Raw genomic sequence first — 9,277 nt, 5'->3', positions numbered from 1 at the left:
TTTTTTATAATATTGGGTCCACTCAATTTGTGTTTAAATATTTCAATATACTAATATTCAATATATTTATTCAAGTTGTAAAATATTTTGTAGACTCTTTTTAACATTTAAGAATTTTTGTCTCCCATTGGAAGCACGTTTATTATTATATCATATATCCTTTATAGAACGGTTGTATGTAAAGGGCATGGCACTTATGTAAAATATTCTATTCTAGTAAATTATAAAGTCCTTAGGGACAGAACCCAAGCTTTTTCATCTATAAGTTCTTTTCCTTTTTCAAAGTCTATAAAGTAATAACTATTTAATCAACAGTTACTGAATTACTTGATTAATTTTATATCAACTTCTAAAATGTACACAGGTATGAAAATATAAACACACTTGCACGCACTTCTACAATGAAAGTTGGCATTGCTAAATGATTAAGTAAAACAAGTCAAGATTTATCCTGTCATTTATTTAAAACTTGTTTAATGTAAAAGATTTATCCTGTCACTGATTAATTTGCAGATTTGCATATCTCACCCCAACAACAATAGTGAAGCTCAACAGGACAGCAAACAACGAATACTAGTGGAGTTGTGAACAAGTTGAAACTCGTATTCATTGCTTTTGGGAAAGTAAAATAGTATAACGTCTGTGGAAGATGGTCTGATGCTTTCTGAAAAAGTTGAAAATGGAAATACCATTTAACTCAGCTGTCCTACTACTTATAATACACCTTAAATAAACCTGAACCACGACTAAACAGATGTATGCACACTCATATTTTTACTGTTTAATTCACAATAGCAAAGAGATGGAAGCAATCCAAGTGTCCATCAACTAACAAATGGATAAAAAAAATTGTGGTACATTCACACAATGGACTATCAGGAAGCACTGAAAAATAATGTACTTGGGATTTGTTTGTTATTTTAGAATGTTTCTTATTTTAACGAAAATATACAGAAAAGTTAGATTTCCATTTATTCATTGTTGCACGTTTTCCTTCCTCTCCCTATCTTCCTCCTCCTCCTCCAGTTCACTTTCTTTTTAAGTATTCATTCATCGTTGCACTATTTCCTCCCTCCCTTTCTTCTAGTCCACTTTACAATAATCATCTTATTTTGGACTGTTGTAATATAATGCCTGATAATATATTCCTTTTAAACAGTTCTGTCCTTTACCTGTTCCAATGCAGAGGTGATTATCTATCCACTCTTTTCCTATTCTTCTCCCAAACACACATACTTGTAACACACTCTACAACATTGTTGAGTCTGGAGGACATCATGCTGAGTGAATTATCTCAGTCACATAAAGGACAAATATTATATTCCACTGATGTTATTAAATAGGACTGATATGAGGGGTTGGGAAGAGAACAGGAGAAGAGTGGATAGATAATGGACATTACATTGGAACAGATGAGAGGAAGGACTATCTGAAAAGAATGTATGATTAAGCATTATATGTATGACCATTAACATCTAGAACAAGAACTGTATTGCAAAGTGGACTAGGGGCAGGAGAAGAGTAGGGGAGAGAGAAAAATATGCAACAACAAATTGAATAAAAACCCAACTTTCCGTAAACTTTCATTAAAATCACAATTTTTTTAAAAAGGCCAGTGTTGTGTAGACAATTTCGTTGTGCTGTGCCAATTTTCTTTTTTGGGATTCATTTTATATTGACTTAAAGTGCTTTGGTTATTTTGGCTTTATGTAGACATAAACCTTTTTTTTTTTTTTTTGGTCTGGAATGGATGGAACTCCGTCAGGGTAAAAAAAAAATTATAACAAATCCCCTATTCACTACTAGTGCCAACTTGAGTCATTTTAGGCCACCACGGGCCACTGATACTCTGAGCAACTCCTATCCCAAATTGAAAGAGGTTTTGGTAAGCACAATAAATTTCTTAAACTGAATCACATAGATAAAGTCTTCATTTTCTTTTTAAAAGTTAAGCTCTATTGAAGCCAACTGAAAATTCACAGTGAAGAAGAGATTGCCATCTAAAAATGTATTTTATTTAGTATGTCAGATTACAAAAGTTGTTTCCCTACAGCAGTTTTCTCTTCTGATGGTGAACAGTGGCAAGATGAGATTTTATTAGAAGCTTAGCAAGCCCCTGGATGCAGGCTGGTTATTCTAAGACACTAGAATGCAAGTAGGAAAGAAAAAGAATTGCCAAAGCAATCAACTTCACTTTGAAGAATTCATGCCTTTAGAATGATCTCAAAGCAACAAATTTAGCCTCTTACGCTACACTTTGAAAACTGCAGTACAATCTGTTCTAGAATATACGATCTTATAACAGCTATCTATTCTAAGATATGGTTTTTGTAAAGACTGGATTTCTGCATGGAATTAAAACATTTTCCTAGTTATGTGGAAAATATTATCTTGAACAAAGCTATGATCAGGTTTCATCTCTAAATTTTAGAGTTAAGGGCAAAATCTTCAAATTTTAAAAGGATGTGTCATTTAAACAAAACTTATCTGCACTTTTCTTAAAAAGCATTTACCTTCTCATTAAGTTGTTTTGCTCTTTTCTGGACCCAAGTGGCCATGACTGAAAAGGCAACCTTAAAATGAGAAGGTTACAGAAAGATTGATCTGATTCCAAATACAGCATTATACAAGAAAACTAGAAAACTAGAGTTGCTTAAGGACCAAAACTTATTTGTCCTCAAGCATTTAGGTTATAGAACTGTTTATTGTAGCTACCAACCAGCAAATGGACTATAAAGGGCACTGTGCTTTATAAAATGTTACTGGTTGTAGTCAGGAAAATTTATTTACTTTTGTATACCTTTATACACCTTTCAGATGCTATGACCACAGGGATCCTAATTCTTTTTCCAGAGTTTTAATTGTCATTTTCACATTAACATTAGCACAAAATTTAAACCTTTAGTTTTCCAGTACACATGCATAGATAAGTGTCTTTTGAAGCCACAGAGTACCTGAAGAAAATGTTAATTTTTTTCTCAAAATAATCAATGAAATAATATGTTTGAAGAATATTATCACATACTAAGAGGAGATACAAAGACAAATACATTATATTTGATTGAAGCTATAAGTCTTTATTTCATCATTTCATTTTCTAATCTATTGCCTCCCTGCCCTTTCCTAGGTGTAAAACTGAAAGTGAGAGTGATTTGTTTGCAATATAATGCTGAACTTTTGACAGCTTTAGGGAATAGACTAGCAGCCAATTGATGGTTGGTTATTCACTGGAATATAGAATATAATATGAAGAGTAAGAATGATACTACAAACGACATATTTACTTTAAACTATATTCTAAAATAATTCAGGTCACAACAGATAAGTGCAAAAGAATATTTTGAGGGTACAATTCAGAAAATTGATGTGGATATGTTTTTATGTGATGTAAATAGATATAATTTTATCAGTTCTAATAATGCTTCTGAAAGTCACTTAACTTCTGAATGTCAGTGTTAATTAACTATTACAGAAAAAAACCTTAAATATTAATGAGTATAAAAGTTATACTCAAGTTTTTATTTAAAGAATGTATGAGATATTCATTAAAAAATCTTTCTATTTTGATAAACTCTAGGTTTATGGTATTAAGATAATTTAAAACACTTCTCATTCAGATATTTTTATTCACATAATGGAAGGCATTAAAACTAAGTAAAGAAAGATAAAATAATGCCTGTTAAATCTGTTCCCATAAAGAATACAGATTTGAACTCCATTAAATCTACTTTGTGACATGGAGTTACTCTGAATTGAAACTCAACTCATGGCAACTGAACATAACTATGTATATTACCTAATATATTTATGTGCCCGTGTCACTGCTATTTGATTGTTTTCAGGTACCATGGCATATGGATGCATATTTGCAATAAGCTTACTTAAGGAGAATATTTAAAATATGGCATAGCAACTATCCATAAGCTAATATATATTCCACTTTTTTTATATAAGAATTTAGATTTAAATAGCACTCTCTTATCCAGTAAAAAGACCTTTGAAATATTATAAAGATATGTTATTCAATCTGTTTTTATTAGACCTCTATAATAAATCAGATAGAAATTAAGAGGAGATACTAAATAGTGATATTACATTTTTTTGAGGTTTCCTGAGAACAGTGTATAAAACCATAATGATATTTAAGAAATGTTTAAGTATATAGACCAAATTTTTTCTTTCTTGCAATCAATATCAATCCCATTGAGAAACTCTATTTGTAACAGTAGTTGTTATAAGAAGGAATTCTAAATTATTGTACTCAACATTCAGTTGCTTTTGTTAGTTTTCTTTTCAAAGGCCAATACAACAAAAAGAAATGCAATTTATTGACTAGTATTTGTCAGTTATTTTATTTCATTGGCTAATTTTGAAGTTTGGAATATAGACAGACATATTTATATAGAATTGTTAGGTGCTATCAAATCAAAGCAAACTTGTATACAATAGAGTTGAAACACTGGCTAATACTGAACTGTCCTCACAGTCATTACTTGAGCCCAAGACTGTTGTTGAAGTCACTGTGTCAATTCATCTCGATGATATTCACTTTTTATTCTGACTTTGTAAGCAAGGTGTCCTTTTCAAAGTCCTAGATCTTCCTGATAACGTGCCAAAAATATATAAGATATAGTGTCTGTGCTTGCCTCTAAGGAACACTCTGGCTGCATTTCTTTCAATATACATTTCTTTGTTTGAATTTCATGATCTATTTAATACTCCTCAACAGAACCACAACCCAAAGACCAAAATTCTTCTGTCTTCCTTATCGATTGTCTAATTTATATGAAGTAATTGAAAATATTATATCTTGGAGCTCTGATAGGCTAGTTCCGAGAGAGACCATGATGAGTTGCAATGTTAAACTAAAGGCCAGGGCCAGGATTCTTTGGTAATTCAAATCCACTGGTGACTCCTCAGGACAAAGATGGACAATCTCTTCCAGTATGATTTACAGACTTGGAAACGTACCAGAGTCACACAAGTCAACTGTGACTTGGTGGCAACGAGTCAATATTTTTTAATACCTTTCATCAGGTACACGCTAGTCTTTAAATTGACTTCTTTTCTTGTTAGAACTTTAAAGAAAGATCCTTGAGACTGCAGATTTTCCTGTCTTTTGGTTTCTTGTTCCATCCATGTGTGTTGCTTATGAATCCAAGTAAAATTAAATCCTTGGCAATTTCCGTCTCTTTTCCACCAACCATGACATTGTTTATAGGCTCATTGTTGTTAGGTGCCATAACATCTGTCCCAGTTTATTTTATTGTGCAGAGTCAAGTAAAAACTGATCCATACCTCATCTTCTAAATTGCTTTTGTTTTGTTTTTGTTGTTGTTGTTTTCGGTCAGTTAATTCAGGAGAAGAAATAGCCCTTCCTTCTCCCCCAGAGAAGCTTGTGGACTAGAATCACATGCTTTTGGGTTTATAGCACAGCTTCTTAACACTACTAGCAAGTAACAAAGAACAGAGGAGGTCCTATTAATACTCACAGTAATTACTGTGCTTGAGCCTGTTACTGTAACCATTGTACCATTCCATTCTTTTGAAGGTCGTCCTTTCCCACCCTACTCCCTAATTCTCTATCGGGTTTGATACTACTCTCTAAGGAATGGTCATAACGTCCAGATCATATGAGATGAAGTCTTATAATTTCCTTTATAAGGAGAATTCTGACTGTATTTCCACTGAGATTGCTTAGTTTCTTCTGGATGTTCATTGTATTTTTATGATTTTTATCAAGATCATAATTCAAGAAAATCAGTTCCTTGGTCTTATTTCTTAATTTTCTGGCTTTCCTTATGCATTTGAACAACTGAAACTACCATGAATTTAGTACACCTAAGTCCTAAAGGTGACATCTTTGCTTTTAAATGTTTTAATAAAGAATGTTTGTAGTAGACTTTCCCAAATAATTGCAACACATAATTTTCTTTTTAGACTTCGCATTGTGATTTGGGGAGAGTTTTACTAAGAAATTCAGAGCATGATGCTTTGTGACATTGATTACAATACAATAGCACTTCCACCATTTACTCTTTTCCCTGACTGTTTCCCATTACCTCTTGTTATTCTTTCCTACTGGTCTGATTTCTTGACTGCATATTTTGTTGTTGTTGCTGTTATTGTTGTCATGTGCCATCAAGTCACCTGTGACTCATAGTGATCCTATGTATATCAGCTCTGAAGCCTACCCTGTCCTAAGACAGTCTCACTGATTCTGACACACTTACCACCATTTCCCAGTTACTTATCAATCAGTCTCATCTGGGGTCTTCCTCTCCTGAGCTGTTTCTCCACCCTTCAAAGCGTGATTTCCTTCTCTAAGGACAGGTACCTCCTGGTCACATGTCCAAAGTATATGAGACAGAACTTTAAAACCTAGACTCCAAGGAGAAACTTGGTTTCACCCTCTCCAAGATAGACTCATTTGTTTTCTCGGTGGTCCATGTTATGTTCAAGACTCTTCTCTAGCACCACAATGCAAAAGCATCAATTATTTTTCTGGCATCCTTAGTTGTTGTCCAGTTCTCTGATGCATAGCAAGTAATTGCAAAGACCATGGCCTGGATCAGGCACACTTTAGTTTCTAGACTGACATTGTTGCTTCTCAGTACTCTCGATAGTTTCCAGACAGCAGAGATTGCCAGTGCAATTATTTTAATTTTCTGACTGCTGTGCCAAGAGTGTTGATTATGGAGCTGAGCAAACTGTAATTGTTAACAACTTCAATCTCTTCTCCATCTATCATGGTGCTACCAGTTGGCCCAGTGGTTAGATTTTCTTGTCTTCTTTATGTTGAGTTCAATCTGTATTGAAGACGACAATCCTTGACTTTCTGTAGCAAGTGCTTCATGTCCTTCTAAATTTCAACAAGCAAGGTTGTGTCATCCGCGTAACACTGGGGTTGTTGGTGAATCTTCCTCCAAACCTAATGCCATACTCCTCCTCGTAAAGCCCAGCTTACTAAAAATAATCTGTTTCGTATATAGGTTGAAAAGGTATGGAGACAGGAATTCATCCCTGTCACACTCTTTATTTATTTATTTATTTATTTTGAACCATGCAGTATTTCCCTGCTCTGTTCTGAGGACTGCTTCTTGGTCCAAGTAAAGGTTTCGCATAAGCTCAATCAAGTGTTCTGGGATTCCCATTATCCTCAAGATTAACCACAATTTTTTGGGATCCACACAGTCAAATATCTTTTCACAGTCAATAAAACCCTGATAGACATTACTCTGGTTCTCCTTGCTTTCTATCAAGATCCATCTGACATTGACTAGGGATACTAATTGTGGATTCAATTAAAATGAAATTATTTACATTTTTAAAATTTTCTGCATTTGCTATGAGGTTGTTTATTGATCCAGTTGTGATATTTTTCACTTATTTATATACTTGGACCAAGAGGCAGTTGTCAGAACAGAGCAGGGTAACACTGTATGGTTCAAAATTGGGAAGGGTGTACACCAGGGATGTGTCCTGTCTCCATGCCTTTTCAACCTGTATACAGAGCAGATTACCCGGGAGGCTGGGCTCTATGAGGAGAATTGTGGCATCAGTATTGGTGGAAAATCTATTAACAATCTGTGTTACGCAGATGACACAACCCTTCTTGCTGAAACTGAGGAGGACTTCATGCACTTGCTGCAGAGGGTCAAGGACTGCAGCTTTAAGTATGGACTGAGGCTCAATGTTAAGAAGACAAATATTCTCACCCCTGGACCAATTGGTAGCATTAGGACGGATGGCAAAGTGATTGAGATTGTTCACAGCTTCAGTTTGCTCGGCTCTACGGTCAACACTCTTTGCACCAGCAGTCAGGAAATCAAAAAACGTATTGTGATGGGAAAGTCTGCTGTTATGGACCTCTCTAAAGTACTCAAGAACAACGGTGTCTCTCTGGAGACTAAGGTGTGCCTGATACAGGCCATGATCTTTGCAATCAGTTGTTATGCATCAGAGAGTTGGACAATGACTAAGGAGGACAGAAGGAGAATTGATGCCTTTGAGCTGTGGTGCTGGAGAAGAGTACTGGAGAGGGTTAAACCAAACAACTCCTTGGAGTCAAGGATTCTGGGGCTTTGATATACTTTGGGCATATTGCAAGGAGGGACAGGTCCTTAGAGAGGGACATCATGCTTGGGAGGGTGGAGGGACGGTGGAAGAGGGGAAGACCCTCTATGAGATGTATTGATTCAGTGACTGGGGTAATCAGGATGGGTGTGTCAAAGGCAATGCAATTGGCACAGGATAAAGCAGGATTTAGGGCTGTTGTACATAGGGTCACTATGAGTCGCAAATGACTCAATGGCACATAACAACAACAACATACTGACATTTAATCCATTAGAAGATTTGTCAGTAATTGTTTCAAATTCTCATTTATTTCAGCCAAAATCCATCTGATATAATCAATTGTTGACTGTTGTTGTTGATTGCTTTCAAGTCGAGAATGACTCATAGTGACCCTGTGAACAAAAGACCTGAAGCCCCTCTACAACTACCAACATTTATCCAAAATTCTTAGAGTTTCCGGAAGCATTTTGCTTAGGAAGTAGATGCCATTCCTGTTTCCAAAACCTACTTATTCTATTTCCTGTTCAGATTCCTTTCATTCCTAGTAGTTTTCTCTTGGGAGGGTGCTGCCACTTTATTCCTTGTTAGTTTTTCATTACCTTTAGTAAAAGTTTACTTGTAAAGATATTAATGACACTATTCAATTATTTCTGCATTTCTTTAGATTATCATTCTTTACATTGTATGAAGATATAGGTCTCTTCTGGTTGATTGCTGCTGTCTCCCAAATTTCCTACCACAGATGACTGAGCACAAAAAGTGTTATATTTGTTGTCTTATTTTTCCCTCATGACTTCAGTACAATTAGAATTCCTTCTTTCTTCAATATCAGCTGTTTCTCATATGGACTCTGAATTGTTAGCTATTTGGTCTAGATAGTTCATAGGAGCAGGTGACTTGACTATAACTCATAGCTACTTATAAAGAGTAGATGAGAGTTTTGATTTGACAAGCAAATGATTTCCACTATTGAAGTACAGTAGCTCTTCCTAAAAATTTGTTTTCCCTGGATCATCACCCATTTCACTTTTGACAACTTCTGGTTTTCCTATATTCATACTTAACACAGTGCCTATTCCAAATATTTTTTTTAAATTTACAGGTATTTCTCCTCATTTTGATTTGTTTTCAACTGTGCTCTATTTCTAATACTATAACTATTAATTATAACAGAAAATTTAGAGGACAGCTGATTGGC

This window comes from Elephantulus edwardii, unplaced genomic scaffold (assembly GCF_000299155.1).
Source record: "Elephantulus edwardii isolate Elephantulus edwardi_28Jun2011 unplaced genomic scaffold, EleEdw1.0 scaffold00069, whole genome shotgun sequence".
In the NCBI taxonomy this organism is placed as follows: Eukaryota; Metazoa; Chordata; class Mammalia; order Macroscelidea; family Macroscelididae; genus Elephantulus; species Elephantulus edwardii.
The sequence above is the reverse complement of the archived record's forward strand: the minus strand, read 5'-3'. Positions refer to the sequence as shown.